At 38.3% G+C, this 18,806-nt stretch overlaps 1 long non-coding RNA gene across 1 annotated transcript in view; it reads right to left on the minus strand.

Moving 5' to 3' along the window:
* LOC118796835 overlaps positions 1-14,865 on the minus strand; it is a 41,030-nt gene extending 26,165 nt beyond the window's left edge. The window contains exons 1-5 of the long non-coding RNA XR_005005914.1: positions 14,592-14,865; positions 12,907-13,028; positions 12,456-12,515; positions 7,685-7,798; positions 1,266-1,405 (exon numbers count right to left, since the gene is read on the minus strand). This is a non-coding gene — a long non-coding RNA (uncharacterized LOC118796835). The remainder of the gene's footprint in view (positions 1-1,265; positions 1,406-7,684; positions 7,799-12,455; positions 12,516-12,906; positions 13,029-14,591) is intronic.
* Between the last annotated feature and the right edge of the window lie 3,941 nt (positions 14,866-18,806).

The raw sequence follows: 18,806 nt of genomic DNA on the forward strand, positions 1-18,806 counted from the left end.
AGAAAAATGCATGCCACAATTTTTCATTATCTTTGCCTATGTTTTCTGTAAAGCTTGTCCATCCTAAGAAAGAACACACTGATAGGCAGGGCATGGATAGATCAATTACAAACTGCATGATACTACAGACACAAACAGTGCCACACATTACAGTACAGGTTTGATTCTAACTAACTGCTACTCTGCTGATACAAGTGCAAATGATAAAAAACTAATGTCTGAGCGAGTAAAAGTCAAGTGACTGGTGCTGGAGTGACAGAACGCTGAACTCAAACCTCTTCTGTAGTGTTTGGGGCTATAATGTTAGCTTAGTTAGCCAAATTTGCCAAACATCACAGCTCGGACTCGGTTCCAGCTAGGTGATGTTAAACTGACATGTTTAGAGGATATCTGAGAACACAAAGTGAGTGTGAAAGCTGAAATCAAATGTCTTTTGTGATGTTTAGCTCTTAGCCATTGCTACTATCATGCTTAGTTTTTCTGAGGTTTTCCTGGCTTTGATTTTTTTTTCCCACTTTCTATGAGTGCCACCTATCCCACCTCCCACAACACCACTCAGTGACCCCTCTAAAATATACATGGGTGGAATGTGTTTAGCTGTTCTGACATGAAATAGGAATTTGATGCATCATAACATTGAAATAATATTGTCTTTTTTTGAATACTGGCATTTTAGGACATCATATGTATTACTGTATTACCGTTATACCTCCCAGCCTTAGCAGACACCTGCTCATCCAGCAATTCACCTGAAATCACTGATAGGCAGAACAAGGACAGGTCGATTATGAGCTTAAGGCAACTTTAGGCTTATGTGCGGCTACTCCAGAGCATTCCATTCAATAGGCAATGTTATTCTATGGAGATTATACAAGCTGTATGTACAACTGAACACCTGTGTCAGTAATAGATGCATTTTGAAGTAGCTGAAATCACTAAGAGCTGTCTGGACACTTCTGGACACATAGTGTACATGGACAGATGGTCAAACAGAAAGGATGTTAAAGAAGTCAGCATAGATGGAGAGGTTGGTGGACGGATTTCTATTTCCTGCATCAGGTCTGCTTTGGTCCTGTATGTTTTTCTAGCTTTTAGCTAAAGGTCAGAGTGAGCGGGATTCTCTTCTTGTCTTCATTTACTCATTCTTGCACCTTGTTTAGCATTCTCGTCACCTTTCTCTCATCCCACTATCTCTCACTCCACTCATCTGTCTTCTTCCCTCTATCCACCCTCCTTTCCTCTCTCCATCTCACTCAAACGCCCACCTTGCCCTTTCTCTGTCATCCATCTGTCCATCCTTCCATCCAGCCATCCACCTCCCTATATCATCATTCTCAGGGACGTGGGAAGTAGGGGTGCTGAGGGGGCTGCAGCATCCCCAGACGTCAGGATTGTTTAACTGCAACTGCAACAAATAACAACAGAAAAATAACAAAAAAATGGAACTTATTAAAATATTTTGAGCATAGCAAAGACCTATGTGTGCTTTTTGTAGAGTAAAGTTTGTATTTATATATTTTTATTTATATATATTTTTGCTGTCCAAAAAAAAACTTCTCGTGTAAACAAATGTCAGCTTTACAGGAGAAGGCAAAAAAGCAAAGTTCTTTACTTTTAAAACAATTTAATGTAAGCAATTTAATCCAAGCAATTTTGAAACATTGACATATTCAGCATGATAGTTTTTTATATAATTTTGGATTTCATAAATTTTCATATAATAAAAAGGGGAGCTGCTGTGCTCAAATGATGTAGTTATTGTTAAAAGTTTACTTTTTTTTTTTTTTCAACAGCAATATGTTCAAATAGCCATGTACTTGTTAACACTGCATTTGAATCACTTCCCAAACCAATTGTTGACCGCTTTGGGGGCGTACAGTATATTGTTTTTAAAAATTTCATTTTTCAACCAATGTAATTATCTCCCACTTCCATCTATTTTATCCACCATAGTAATAATCTCCTGCTAGATAGGTGAGTGTGGCTTGACTACAGGTGTAACACAAGCGGTTTCTGCACCTCGTATTAACAATCCAGTTGGTCAATGCTCAGCACATTTGCGCAATATTCGTCCAGTAAAAGAGGGCAGAGACAGCAGGGTGGGGATCAGCGGTTGGTGATTCAGACAATTATACATTGTAATTCATGTAAAATTATCCAAACCATTCAAATGGAAAAAAAAAGTGCATGTCACGTATGCACTGCTAAAAATGACAGCACCCTCACTTTTAAACACCTTCCCACATCGCTGTTCAATCCTGTAGAACAATCTTTGTATTTGCATGTTAATACTGTTTTTGTATTGGATTGGTATGGTAGCTATGATATGTACATATGTTTACATTTGTGCAGTTTGTTACTTATTATAACCATGGACGTGTAGGTATGTGTGTGTACGTATGCATGTGTGCGGGTGTTGGTTGTGTGTGGGTGTGAGGACTGCTGGAGGATCATTGATCTGCCATGTTTAAGGATGCCAAGGCTCAGGGGAGCAACTCACCCCACAGGCCAGAGACAGCAAATAATCAATACTGAGAGAGGTCAGCCTCTGTGTCTAGAATCACACGCACAATTCACTTAAAAAACACATGCACACAGAGAGACCGAGAGATTTAGGACATTAAATTGTGGAAAATGACCATGCTTGTTTCTACACCATTTGAGCAGTTCACTTCACAACATGATTCAAAGCATTCCGAATACCCAACTCTAGAAGTTTAGCTTAGCAACTTGCAGTGCAAGCTTAGCAAAGACAAGCATAGTTGTGAACTGATGTTAAGACATATGTACTGCACATATTTTCTGAATGTGAGGAAATATATGCTGAGGAAGCAAAACATTATGACCACCAGCCTAATATGCTGTTGGCCCTTGTGTGCCACTAAAACAGCTCTGACTTACCAACGTACGGACTATACAAGACCTCTGAAGGTGCCCTTTAAGTCCTGTAAGTTGCAAGGTGGAGCCGCCATGGATCGAACTTGTTCCAGCACATCCCACAGATGCTCGATCAGATTGAGATCTGGGGAATGTGGAAGCCAAGGCAGCACCTTGAACTCTTCATCATGTTCCTCAAACCATTTCTGAACCACGTGTGCAGTGTGGCAGTGCATATTATCCTGATGAAATGGGCCACTGCCATCGAGGAATACCATTGTCAGGAACGGGTGTACCTGGTCCACAACGATGTTCAAGTAGGTGGCACATATCAAACTGACTTCCATGTGAATGTCCGGGCACACTGTCCACTGCATCACACTCCTTCCACAAACTTGTGTTCTTGTATTGCTCCAGTGTCCAGTTCTGACACTTGCATGCCCACTGTAGGCACTTTCGACAGTAGTCAGGGGTTCGTATGGGCACTCTGACCGGTCTGCAGCTACACAGCCCCAAACGCAGCAGGGTGTTTTGCACTGCATTGTGACACACTCCCTCTGTAATCGTCTTTAAAAATTTCTGTGACTTGTGCCACAGCAGCACTTCTTTTGATTCAGACCAGACAGGACAGCCTCTGTTTCCCACGCACATCGATGAGCCTTGGATGCCCAACACCCTGTCAATACGTGGTTTGTTGGTTTGTCCCTCCAGGTACCACTGTCAGAGGGTACTCACCACTGCTAACTGCGAGCCTTGCCATTTCCGAGATGCTCTGACCCAGTCGCCTGGCCATCACGAGTCCACCCTTGCCATGGTTGCTCAGATCTTCACGACTGCACGTTTCTCCTGCATTCTGACTGTTCACTAATTGTCTAATATATCCCAAACTTTAATGTGTGTTTTGAGATAATCAACATTATTCACTTCACCTGTGAGTGAGTGGTCATAATGTTTTAACTCATTGGTGTATGTTTTAGGCCTGTGAAAGTTAACATGATAAATTATTAATGATAATGCACGATTTGGACATAAAATGTGATGTTCAATAAAGCTGGATATCACGATGATATGAAGCGATAAATTCTTGTTAAAATAGAGTGCCTCTTATTGGATGTCCTGGATCTGCTCACTGGGTAAACATCAGGACTGCAAGGACATTTCTGTGTACAGTAAGAGTGTTCACACATTTTTTTGTATTTTTATGTCACAGGCACACTGCGCCTCATGCCAAAAAAAGATGCAGGATGCACTTCAAAGACGAGTAATAAACATTTCAAAACTGACTGAAAATAGAAAACTCTTTATTCACGTTCAGTTTGTAGTAATCTTTGTGTTAAGTGCTGTACAGTTCAAAAACAGCCAAAACTAGCTTCTCATCCATTGGTGATTAGAGAGAAAGCATTCTCAGTCTTGGTTAGCCAGCTATGGATGGCGTACAGCACTCCGCAGAAAAGTGGACGGTTTCTCAGCTTAAATGCATGGTTTAAAAGAGCATTGTACAGGCTGTAGGAGTACTTTTCAGTCGCTATGTGAGTCGCTCCATAGACAACAATGAAGTGTGCTTCAGAAAATAATAATAAAAAAAAAGACATCTGAATGCCAGTTTAGGAAAATGGTTAGAATTTTTCAGGCTACAAAATTTTTCAGGCTACAAAACCAAATAAATGTATATTTATATATTTTCCATATAAGCCTACAGGTTTGTTTTTTTAATTCTATTTTCTGCACTTGGTATCCTGGCCCTGACATTACATGCTCTATCAGTGGCCATTAAGCCAAATGGTTAAGTTACTTGCTCTCCACAAGGGACAGCAGTGTTCAAGCCCCATGCAAGACCTCTAATGCTATGTTCCCACCAATTTAAATACGCCACTTTGGTTTGGAGGGTGTGAGGTAATTTAGTCTGTTCTGTCCTTAACAAAGTGTTTATCATGGAAACATATATTGCAATAATAATAAAAATATGATTTATCATGCGGACCTTAAATGCCACTGGTTTTTAACACATTTTTCCTAGTTTAACCCTTCAAACCATTCGTAATAGTGCAGGCAGAAGCTTTTGCTATTTTGCAATGATTTAATCCCCGATTGTAGCCCTCTCATTTAAATACAGCTTTTAAATGGCTTTTAAAGGAATACCTTCAGCAGACTACACAAACTACACTGGACAGTGCTTGAAGGACACCAGTTCGTAAATCAACAATCAGAAAACTAACAAAAGCTCCAGTTTCCCCTCGAGAGCCTCCACTGTAACAAGAATCCGCAAGCTGCATGAACGACAGCAAGGAGTAGAACCACTGACTGTATATTATATATATGATATATACACTCATTAGCTGGAACATGGAGCCACTTGTTGCTCTTACTAGGCATCAGTAGAAAGATTATTTTGTCCACTTATATTGCTGTAACAAAAAGCACTGCTTTCAAAAAGGAAAAAATCTTTCAGTTCAAATTTGAACAGATAAAATAAATGTGATTAATAGTGAACAATTATTTTAATTAGCCCCAATATACAGTATTTCTTCCATACTGACAGACATTACATTTACTGGCATATATTGCTCATGTATTTTGGCTATAAGGAAATATATGTACATGTTTTTCATCCGTACTGATGCCAAGAACGTCTGGTATCTTCTCATTCCTCATTAATAAAAGTTCAACCTAAAGACGTAACATTACAATGCATGTCTGCTGTAGTTTACCGCCATTTCAAATTATGTTTTTATCCAGAAATGCTATCAGCAAATTACAGCTAATAGAACTATATAGGCGTTACAAAATAAGATCATGCTAACTTGCACCTCCACTTTAGCAATTATGAGCAAAGTATTCCATTTAAGCCACATCATGTAATCATCCCATTTATCAACCTCTCAAAAAAGCAACTTGGCTGAGCATAGCTCCTGAGGTCATTATTTTGTCTAGAGATTTGCCTTGGTCACTTTGGCTGGTGCAAAAGCATTAACGTCAAAGCAATTTTGTCCGAATGTGTGGTTAGCATTTGTTGCTTTGATTTACTGCAAGTGTGTGACGCTCGTGTTTGCTGCTTGAGCTTCTTCCAAAAAGACAAGTCTTCTCCAAAGCTGCTTATTATTAAATTGAAGGATACGGGCCAAGCAAATTAGCATCACTGCATTATTGCGTGGTGACAGGATTTTCATCCTGCTTTGTGCAAATTGCTGCCCCATTAGAGAGATATATGTGTAGCACTGGCCAGAGATGGATTGTGTTTTATTGGTGGTTTGGTTATAAATCTACGTTTTCGCAGAAATTTTACAGCACGTTTTGAAAAATGTGATGAGATGTCCATTCATCAAAATGTCAATACACCATTAGCAATGTGGGATGATGGCAGGCAGCTTGTGAGAAACAGTAAACAGGCCACATTCTTCACACACTCCCTCTCTCTCTCTCTCTCTCTCTCTCTCTCTCTCTCTCTCTCTCTCTCTCTCTATTCAAAGACTATTTTTAATATTTCCTCACAACGCAGAAGTGCATAGCATGTTACATAAGTGGGTACTCGCAGGACAAGGCGAGGAGGGTTACACTAGCTTTCCTGAGCTAATTAGCTACTTTAGCTTGCTTTCAAAGTAACATCAGTAGTCATTAAAATTTGCTTCATCAAGCAGTTTGAATGTTGCTAACTGAAAGTTCTAGTTATGAAAAATTAAAATATATTAGATGCTCAGTTGTAGTAACCCAGCCAATACATGTTTAGTGTTTAAATTTTGCTTCTTTTGTTTATCGCTGGAGCTATGTGGTTAATGTTGCTAAGAAACACTAGAAGTCAACAGTCACCCAATTCTGCCAAAACGTCTTTCAACCTGCTTAAGACCCATTAAGGTCTTCATTAAGTTGCACAGACTTGATAAATTATTAATATGACTAGAGCTGCAAGATTTGGACATAAAATGTGATGTTCAATAAAGCTGTTGGGTATATGTTATAAAGTTATAGTTATGAAAAATTAAAATATATTGAGTGCCCAGTTGTAATAACCCAGCCAATACATGTTTAGTGTTTAAACGTCTCTCAACCTGCTCAAAGCCCATTAAGGTCTTCATTAAGGTTGCACAGACTTAGCGCAGCTTATGATACTGTATGACTCTCTGTGAACTATAAAAATACAACAAAACTTTACTGAGTAGCTACACACTGGGGGCAGCCATGGAAGACAACAGGCCAAATTCTGACTACCCTTTTATGTGAAGGTATGTTATGCAGGCATGTGGATGCTACAGATTACATTCACAATTTCTGTTGTTTCTATTTATAAACATTTCTTAATCTTGAATCTTCAAACTGATGATACACATTTATAAGCAGAAACAACACAAACTGCAACCTAATCTAGCATCCACGCCGTGTAATGTGCAAGCATTGGGCTGTGGAGCAGTGGAACTGCATTCTCTGCACTTTTGAGCTGAGTTGGAGTGGAACGTGCAATCCAAAACTAATCATCCAACATCAGTACCTGACCTCACTAATGATTTTGTGGCTGAATGCAATCAAATCCTCAGCAATGTTCTAACATGGATAAGCAGGTTTCTACAAACTTTTGGGCCTGGGGAAGGGGGGTTGAAAATGGAACCGAGTCAGATGACAATGATTTTTAGGCAAGTTTGGCTGCCAAAGTCTACATTCATGTTGACTCGATTCCTCTCAACTCCAAAGGTCATCTCACAAGCTTCACTTGAACTAATACTGTAATACGACAGCTCAAACGATGGGGCCAATTGGTGAGAACATGTTAAAAACAGTGTTTATACAGAGATTTTGTCTTTCTCTCCATGTCACTTACCTTCTTTTCCTACCTCTAACCCCCAGTCTCTCCCCCTCTCTCGTTCTGTCACTTCCTCCCTCTTTCATGTTTCTAATGTTCCAGAATCACTTTGGTGCGAAGCAGCTTGCCAAACTATGTAGGGAAGAGAAAAGGAAGAAAAAAAAAGAAATGGACAGATGACGCTGGTCGGCTGATAAGTGTGTTGAGAGTTGTCTTGAACAGGACACACACACACAGACTGTGGGAAAATAATTAAGCTGGTCTAGTAGGGGGCTGAGAAACATATGACCCTTATAGTACAATCTCGCACACACTCACATCATTTGGTGCTTAGCTAATAAGCTGCACGGGGGAAAATGTGATATGCCTCTCTCTCTCTCTCTCTCTCTCTCTCTCCCTCACTCACTCACTCACTGTTTATCTGTATGTCTGAGCTGTTTTGACACATTACACTACAGCAATCATAACCTGCTGTATTACAAACCAGCTATCACACTGGCTATTTAGCTGGTGAACTAGCCACCATGTATGTTAAAGGGGAATTCCACCGATTCTTCTGCATGATTCAGTGGCCAGACGTGAGAGTCATTTAGAGTGGTCTGATGTGAAATGGTTATTTTAGAAAAACTTACTGATTCAGATTTCTTTACAGTGGTGGTGATAGGAACTAGGGGATGTGATGTATACAACATAAATATAGCCATTTTTACCATCCACAACCTCCAGTGAACCTATGCATGTGTTCTGAGTTTTTATATGTAATGTTGATAAACGCTCTGCATGTGCCCCTCCACCACGAAAAGATTTCAAAATTATGGTTTAGCTAAAATAAACCTTCTTAAAACTATCGTAAAACAATGAGTGCGTTTACATGCGCTTAATGATCTGATAACTGCAGAAAGTCTGATTTTGTCAGTAATCCGATCAACACGTTACATGCACTTGAGTAATCAATGTTTAGCTATGGTCTACATAAGTCAGACATTAATCAGATTTCTCTTTGCAACCAGTCAATAAACTCAGAGAAGAAGTCGTGACGTTAATGTAACGTAAAACTCAAACTTTTTATTAAAAACTTTGCGCCACTTTAGCTGAAAATATGAACATATTTCATCAAGAACATGAAGAATATTTTCTCAAATCTTTCATTTCGTCAAGCATGTAGTCAGTTTCAGTTTTGCTCCAAAAGTGTTTTGCTGCCATCTTGCGCCATGCAGCTCGCTTATTTCTGGTACTGCCGTCTGTTTTCGCACATGTGTAGACTGAGAAATCCGAAAGAAATCAGAGTAAGAGTTTACATGCACTGAGAAATCTGATTACTGAGCTAAAATCCAGCTCTCTTTATCAGATTTCTTAAGATTTCTAGACCTTACTCCGATCCAAGAAATGGGAGTATGCTGTTTACATGACCATTTGAATAATCAGATAACTGCAGAAATCCGATTATGATCAGATTATTGAGTGCATGTAAACGCACTCAGTGTCTAAGGAATCGGGCAGTATACTCAAAACCGTTACTTGTAATAATGCTGCTTTCAACTGGTCTCAGTTTTATCGGGGAAAAATAAGTTTCCCTCCAGAATGCCCTTCGAAGTTGTGATGTTAATGCTATTTTCATAATGGTGGAGTCAAACAACAGTAATCAATCAGATAAACTGTATAAATACAGTAAATGGTTATGACAAAGTGGATTTTAAACATGTACAATTAACCCATATTTTATTTCTGTTTCGTATGAGTTGAAAACACTGGTAAAACAGGCCAAAACCGATAGATGCCAGCTAGCTAATAAACTACACTCATGCCACACTGACCATATGAATGCGTATGTGGGGTGAACATCAAAGAAAACTACCCCCTACCTGCGCTTGAAAGCAGCATAACTTGCTGTAACGGAGCTTTCAGAGGCGGTAAACCCGTTAGACATCTGGTTCCTATCACCACCACTGTGAACAGTTCTGACTCGAAAGTTTCCAGAATGGAGCATTTCACACCAAACCACTCAAAATCATCACCACTAGATGATTTTGCTAACAACTTACACATTTCATTTTGCAGAAATTCTTTCGTAGTAAAATTCTAAGTAGCTAATTCTAACCAGTTAGCTATTAGATAGCATAGCTTAAAAATATACAAAAATGGCATAGCTAAAAATGAGAAATTGGACAACAATGGTAGAATTTGCCAGCTAACGTCAGTGGATAGATAGCATTGTGCTCAAGCACTCTACAAAAACAACCTCCTTTCTACAGGGTGGCAAATGAACACATGTGGCAGTTAACACATTTCAATTTCAAAACTAAGCTTGTCACTATTCACGAAGAAATCTAGATACACTGTAAAAAAAAATCACTGTACAATTACAAGCTACTAGTTGCATTACTTACTTGCACTGTTTATGGACACAATACTTCAAGTATTAATTTTTAAATGTAATTTTTAATTCTTAAGGTGAGTTGACTTCACAAATGAAATGTTCTACTGTGAAAAAATTGCGTGAAATATTGTGAAATAGCAATAATTAAGTGTCCTTACATTTTCTCTTTATAAGAACTTGTAAATAGGGAGGCAAGCTTAAGTCAGTACCAACAGTTAAAGATGTAAATAGTGTCTTTCTGACATGACTGGGGAGACATTTTAGTGTTTAAAATTTTATTTAGTACATGTACCTGTTAAAAATGCCCACAACCTTTTTTCACAAACCTCCCTGTTATTCATACACTGGCTATAAAATGAATAGGCACTTTCCCTCTGTCAGTTTACAGTTATTAGCAACTAACTGCACAGTGCTACAACATGTTGGACACTTGTTGAAACACAGTTAAGTCGGGATGTGCTCTTGATCCTGCGTAAATCTCTTTTCCACTGAATGAAAGAAGTCCCAGAGGCTGAACTTCAGGCGTGTAATCTAGAGATTAGTCTAATAAATCTGAGATTAGGGTGGGATAGGTGATGATATCTAGCATCCACCCAGCAGAAAGAAGAAAAAAAGTTGGCCTGAATAATAATATCTTGATTATCTCTATCAATTATTCCAATCTTGGTGTCAAAGCTGTGAAAAAGAATGTGTTTTATCAGTGTGGGACTGTCTCCTACGCGTATGTGTGTGTGTGTGTGTGTGTGTGTGTGTGTGTGTGTGTGTGTGTGTGTGTGGATGTTTTTTCTCCCTGTGAAACAACACTGTATACACCACAGTAACTTTTAAGCTATTTCAAATCATAATAATATCTCGCTTCTATATAAATGTGGTATATAAGTTTATAATCTGCACTTTCAACAGAATTTAGCTGAGTGTTTAGCTTAAGTTATGAATGAAACGTTATTATAAAAGTACAACATGCTATTGTTATCACTGGACTTCTAAGGGTTAAATAGATGGGCACCATTAGTGTTGTAGTCCACTACAAGACCAAGACCGAGACTAAGAGTGGTGAGACAGAGACCGGATATTTTTTTTTTTCACCATATAAAAATAAAAAGAAAAAAATTAAATTGTTTTGTAATTCTCTGTCTGCCCAATGACAGCTGGGATAGGCTCCAGCACCCCACCGCGACCCAGAACGATAAGCAGTTTAGATGATGTATGTATGTATGTATGTAATTCTCTGTTCATTCATTACCATTCATTTTGCACCAGTACATGGTAATAAATAATATTGCATTTTTCAAATATTTAGCAAAATATAACGTGAAATAATATACAGCCTAAATTTGTTATTATTATTGTTGTTTTATTACTGTTATTATTATTATATTATTATTATTACTATTATTATTATACTCTTCATCTGGCTTTGCATTGTGACTTTTGGGATCGAATGAGGATGAAGTTATTCTTCTCCAAAACGTATTCAGAATCACCACCTAAAGCCAACTGAATGTAAATCACACAACTTACTTACATTTTTATTATTAATTAAAAACAGTAATAACATTCTGATCTGCCCTCATGAGATGTTTGAATGTTGGAACCAATGAAAATCCACAAACAAAAAAAACAACAAGTTAAGCCACCATGGAAAAGATCAATTAGGTCCTCAACTGGCAGTGAACAGATTTTACATAAACATATAAACATATTTTATTTTTGAAGATATTACTGATATCCAATAACTCAGAGGCATGAGAATGACTTAAAATGATGTTGAGACTGAAACAAGGCCAAGGCCATTAATTTATGGTCTAAAGACCGAACTCTAGAGCTACAACACTACATTAAATAAGCGAACTACTCTAGCGGACATTAGCCAGGTCTAGGCAGAGTGAAAACATATTTCTCTGACAAACAAGCTGGCACATTGTCTCCTGAGAAGGAAATAGATTGTGTAGAAGACAAGTCCTCATCAACATCCTATTGTGTACTGGTTAGAGTTAGCTCATCAGCTCATCTGAAGAGGTAGCCTTGGTTACTCATCCAACAAAAAAAACTACTATTTTATTTTATTATTTCTGAATAAAAAAAAATGTTTTTAAATTTTAACACCCAGTGCTATCATCTAAAAAGTATGCTTAAAGCCCTACACTAATTTTGGCTGAAGTTTATTTTTTTCTTTTTGTTGTTAGCTTTTTTCTTCCCTGTGGTTAACTGGATATCTGTTCATTAACTCTTATGGATACTTGAACATAAAAATGATGCACATCCCTAGCGGTCACAGCTTTAAATGCAGTATTAGGGGCTCAGTTAGAACTTCCACAATTTTCAGAATTTTTGCATAATCAAGTCATTAAGGCATGAACAAAGTAATCCATAGTGGTTTGATGTGAAATGCACCGTTCTAGAGAAACTTACAGACTCAGAATTATCCCAACAGTAGTGGTAGTAACCAGACATCTGAAGCACTTAATGCCTCTGAAAGAAAAAAGAAAAACAATTCAAGGTAGAGATGTGCATTCAGGGCATGAGGCAAAATGCAACAGTTTTAGATTTATCACAATTTTATTATTATCAACTTTACATATAAAACACAGAAGACATGTGTGGGTCCACTGGTGGTTTTGGACTGTAAATAAAATGCCTATATTTGTGTTGCAGACATGGCGGCCCCTGATTCCTCCACCACTTTAAAGAAATATGAGTCTTTACAATGATCCATTTCACATCCAACCACTCTGGATTGACTCTGTTTACATCTCAACCACCAAAATTTTTAATAATCAGTGGAATTCCCCTTTGCGTTCTAGAAGGGGTGTGTGTGTGTGTGTGTGTGTGTGTGTGTGTGTGTGTGTGTGTATAAGCGTACCACATTCCCTTAAGATTGCTCCTCTCTCAGTACAGTCTGCAGGCCACAAATGCCAACATTCTTCTCTGCTCATCTCTTTCCCTGTAGCTCTTCATACATCCCATGTGAGCTTCAGGGCAAACCTATTATGAAACAAAAATCACCTGAATTTCAGTTTCGTATACACTTTTATTAGTAGTTTCATAATAAATACACTTCCTGCACACAGCCGTGTGAATATGCGTGTGTGTTTGAATGCAGGCTAGTAATACAGTACATTACAGAATTGTCTCTAACAGTTCGCTCTAGCCTCACCACGTCTTACTTTCTCAGCCGTCAGTGGTAGACTGACTCTCGATTCTCCTTGATCTACACTTAAACAATAAGAGCCCTTACCTGCACAACTCTGGTTACCCGCTCAAACCCACCTGATTCAACTCATATGTTAATTGCCAAATGTAGTGAGTGTGTTTGCCCTCCAGGACCAGAGCTGTGCAGAACATATAACCTACAACACTTCTTGCACGCGCACACACACACACACACACACACATACATACACACATACATACATATATATATATATATATATAGGCAGGAAAGGAAGGCAGGATACACCCTGGACAGGTCGCCAGTCCATCGCAATATATATATACATACATACATACACACATATATATATTTGCTCATTGTGTTCAAAAATTACAGTACGATTAGCTATCTTGCTTCCTTCAAATAAACAAACTTTACTCACCGCTGCCCTCTACAGGAGCACCAAGTCAGAAGTTAGAACGTTTATTCTTTTTATGAAATCACAATTTCATAAGAAATGTATTTTCTCCTTTCTTTTATTTACAATTGCCTCAGCTCAACAGATGAAAACGCATCCCGTTCACATTCTGTTCGCTGTGACGTCAATATATGATTGTGAAAGATAACAACTGTGGAAAATAATTGCGGTCAGATTAAAGGGGACTTCCATTATTTTTTTTATTTACAAGATGTCATTCAGAGTGGTTTGGTGTCAAACACTCATTTCTAGAGAAACTTACCTATAAAATCTCAGAGAATTTGTGTAGGTTCACTAGGTTTTGGATAGTAAATAAAATGGCTATATTTGCATTGTAGACATTGTATAACTGTATAAATAAGTCCGTAAGTGTCTCTACAACTAGCCATTTAACATTAACTTGTTTTGTTCAATCCATGTGATGGCTGGGGAATTGATGAGAAATCTGGAATTTACACTCAAAAGATATCAATTTCTTTTTGATCAGCACCTTCATTAAATGAAACCTGGTTTAATTTAATGAAGGACTGATTAACCAAACCAGTATTTGATGATCACTAAAAACAATACTTGGCTGCCAGCAGGAGAGGTGTTGAAATGGTCAAACAAAAAAAACACTGACATACCAAAAACATAACTTACTGTATTAATGTTATTTGTATTTATTCTAAAATGAGTACTTTCTTTCTGCACACTTACTGCCCAGATTAACTAATTATCTTTAAATATGAAGCCTTAGAACTTCTCACAGTACAGTATATCCTCAGCGCTTTCAAATCATGTCAAATTACGGCTCTTTACCTTCTTGCGCCACACTGGCTCTAGGTGACCAGGTCCGAAACAGTGGCAAGAGGATACTAGCAAAATATCCACGTGTCTCTCACATCATTAACAACGCACACATACATACACGCACCTGTTCCTCATTAGGGAGGAGGCTCTTTCATGGTTAAGTCTAATTAAACTTCAATAGGCCTGTCTGGAGTCAATCGGCAGCCTTTGGAAACTCCTGGAAGTGCTGGTGATCTAATCCTTACAGCTGCAGGGTCCAGTAATACTGTCTTCAAGCCACTCTTCCCTCTTCTCCACCATTGGGCCTGTCTACTGCACTTAAAGCACTTCCATCATTTCTGCTGCACAGGGACATTTGCGTTTTAATGGAGTTTCCAGGTGACTTGTTTATTTTTGAGGGTTCAAACGAGACACTAAGACACATGTCTGAAATTCCCTTTCTCTCCGTACACGTTTCTGTCCAAAAATAGACGGAACGTCTCTAATCTCTCTCTCTCTTTTTGTAAATGGCGGTCTTGTCTAATTCGTTGGTCCCGTTCCGCTCCTCAGTAACTCAGCTGTCAGAGGAAAATAACCCTGTTTCCATTCTCCAGTGTTCTTTCCACAAATAGCTCGACGGTCTAAGAGCTGTTTAGATTATTCACACTTAGAAACTGTTTAAATAAGCAAAGGACAGAGACTTAAACCGCTTCTCTCGAGTACATTTTTTTGCCCTAAGTGGTGTAAAAAACTGCATTTTCACTGTGAGCTCACCTACGTCGTTCCAACAAGACGCCATGTTCCCGCCTTTCTCACAAAGCCCCGCCTCCTGTGCTAGGATTGGTTAGTCGGTCACATTAGGCGGGGATTTGTCGGAATACAGGTGGAAAATCAATCAGTGGCTCCTGTTATGATTCCTATTATATTAGTGAATTAAGGTGGATTCAGGTGTTGTATTAGGTAACAGCGGACACAAGAGATTCTTCTTTATTCCAATGTTAGCTGTGGATTCCAACTCTATTGTCTATTTATTGTCTATTTTATCAGATCCACTTACTATATTGTTGCACTTTGTAGTTCTACAGTTACAGATTGTAGTCTGTGGTCACTCATAAAATAATGTTAATATAACGTTAAAATAATAATGTTATTTCCATAATGTTTTATTCATTTATAAAATACTGTGTATATATATATATATATATATATATATATATATATATATATATATATATATATATATGTACATCCTCTCTTCTCAGACCTACTCATAAACTAATGATAAGGACAGTTTATTTATTTTATTTTTATTTTCATATTTATTATTATTATGTCAATATCTCCCTCTGTAAGAGCTGAAACATAGCAGCATTCCTTTTAAAAGCACTCTCATCTCCAGAGGCAGCCTTTGCACTACACTGTTAGAAATAAAGGTTCTGTGCAGGTACATGTTTCCTTCATCAAGGTACAAACAATGTAAATGTTCCCTCAAAGATACAACAGTTGTTTTAAGGTCCAATTGTGTACCTTAAATAAGTTTTTTTCAGGTGAAAAGTACATATTTGTACAATTTCATAACCTAATGTTTTAAAACAGAACAATACAATAAAAGTTTGGAGACGAGACGGGGTGTGTGGAGTCAGTACAAGTTAGAAAACATAATTTCAATAATTATGTTGCCTGACTAAAGGTACTGAGATGTACCCTTAAGGGTACCACCCCAGTGACAAGAGGGGTACTGCCCCAGTGACAGTTTCAGTTCCAGTGTAGGAAAAGGTAGGCTACCACATACGGCCCCCATGAGCCAAAGGCCAAAGGCCAAAGAACATTAAAAATATTCAACAGCATTTATTCAACACTGTGTGCTGACGTTAAATGACCTAGTCCAAAATTATATATGCATTATGAAAATAGCTGTTGTTTGTGATTGGAAAGAAGGGAGGGAAAGTGGAGGGAAAACAAAACATTTGTTGCTAACTTACTCTCTCAAAGCTTTGTTTTCTTTTTTTCAGTCAGAGCAGAGCACTGCACAGGCTCAGCAAACTGCACATAATGCTGGTACAGTTGGTATAGATGGCTTCGATGTCCATTACTCAGTTACTAATTATGGCCCTCAAACTGTAATGGGAGTATTTTCTTATTACTTTACCTCTGCATTACTCTGTTCCACATTATCGCACTATATTGACAGATACATTTGCTTGTTTGAAGGATATTTCTTAACACAAGCAAAATGATCTACAAATGTAGTGAAATCATTCTACTTCATAAAATGACTTTAAAGTAAAAAATGTGTAGAAGTGACTTAAATAATCTTAGAATATTCTTACAACTCATCTCTAAATGAGAAACATTAGATAGGTGAGATTTAAGGTTATTTCACTTGCCAAGGTACTATTTTGCAGTGTAGATGGTTGCGCCACTTGGGAGCCCAGAGCTCCAACCATTTTAAAAATGTGCATCCAGTGTGCATCATACCTGTCTTTAGCCTAGAGCCCCAACCTTGCTAATACTGCCTCTTCTCGTCTCCTTCTCAGCCTGTTTGTGTTTGTTGTAAGAGGCACATAAGGAAAGTTTGTGACACAAAATTAATGTGAAAAAAAAATATTGAAACATTAAAATAAAAAAAATGTAGATTTTACCATTACAGGTATCAATAAACAATTTTTGAACAGAAAGATGGTCAAAATGAAAAAAGTTTTGTCAACATTCAAAAAATACTACCAGCAGTTTCCTTTTCCATAGCCTACATCAACAAACCCCTTGTTTTTTAATGGTGTCACTTTGCCCCTTGAAACTGAGTTACAAGAATTAGTGGCTGAAATCTTCCCCTACAAAATGGGACCCTCAAATAAAAAAGAGCATTACTTCATTAACAGGCAATTAGCGCTGCTCTGTAGGTGACCCTGCTGGGCTCTTGTTACATTTAGGACGTCATATGCCTTCAAAGGGGGACAATTATTTATTGTCACCCAGCCCTAATTCTTCAGTGATATGAAGCTGAAGTCAGCTATTCGCCAGCTTCTTGTCAGAATTTTTCCATTCCATCTTAAATTGAGCAGCAATTCGGAGGCCTGAGGCACCAGAATGTAACTGCTGCACCATTTAAGGTGAAACGGGAAATTTAGCTAGCTAGCTACCAAGACATCTACATACTACTAGCAATTTTTTATGCTTGTTATGAAGAAAAGGACCATAATATATTAAATCAACATTAAACTAAGATAATACAGTAGTTATAGTGAATTTTTAATGGAAAAAATACTCACATTTGTGGGTTTCTTTGGTCGCTTGTGCAGCCATTTTGCTGTTTTTTTTTTTTCTCATAACTCTCTGCTTGGAGTGTGACTCTGAAAATATAGCCCCAACACTTCGCCCTACCCCTCTATCTCAACAAAAATCGGGACACCCTACCCCTAGATGTGAACACGCAAAATGGAGGGGTAAGGGCTAAGTGGTAATGGCAAGGGGTGAAAGGGGATTGGACCTAAGACTACACTTATAAAGCGTTTAGGAATGGTTTAAAATGAGTTTGTTCATGGTTATTAGTTAGCTCATAAACACTTTAAAAACATTAATAAGCTGTTATAACACTGATAAAAGGGCAAAAGTGAGTTGTTATACCTGATGAATATGTGATTAAGCTGACAGATTTAATGCTGACTAATAAAGGAGACAAAGTAAGACCAGTAAACATTAGTTTACTGGTGTGTTGCGCTGGTATGAGTGGCTCAGACACAGCAGTGCGGCTGGAGTTTTAAAACACCTCAGTGTCACTGCTGGCAGCCAGTGTCCTGTGGGCAGCATCCCATGACCACTGATGAAGGACTAGAGGATGACCAACACGAACTGTGCAGCAGCAGATGAGCTATCATCTCCGACTTTACATCTACAAGGTGGATTGACAAGGTAGGTGTGTGTATAACAGAGTGGACAGTAAGTGGACACAGTGTTTAAAACTCCAGCAGCACTGCTGTGTCTGATCCACTCGTACCACGCTAACAGACCTCCAGCACGTCAGAGTCACTGCAGTGCTAAGAATGATCCACCACTCAAATAATACCTGCTCTGTGAGGGTCCATGGAGGTCCCGACTATTGAAGAACAGGGTTAAAGTGGGCTAACAAAGTATTCAGAGAAACAGATGGACTACAGTCTGTAATTATAGATCTACATAGTGCTCCTATATGGTAAGTGGAGCTGATAAAATGGACAATGAGTGTTGAAACAAGGCAGTGATTTTAAAGTTATAGCTGATCGTGTATTTTGCGATACAGATTTCTAAAGGTCCATATTACGTTTTATAGACCTCCAGATGTGCGTGTGAAAGATCTCTGGAGAAGTCTGGCCTTGGTTACAAA

This window comes from Colossoma macropomum, unplaced genomic scaffold (genome assembly GCF_904425465.1).
Source record: "Colossoma macropomum unplaced genomic scaffold, Colossoma_macropomum, whole genome shotgun sequence".
NCBI lineage: Eukaryota > Metazoa > Chordata > Actinopteri > Characiformes > Serrasalmidae > Colossoma > Colossoma macropomum.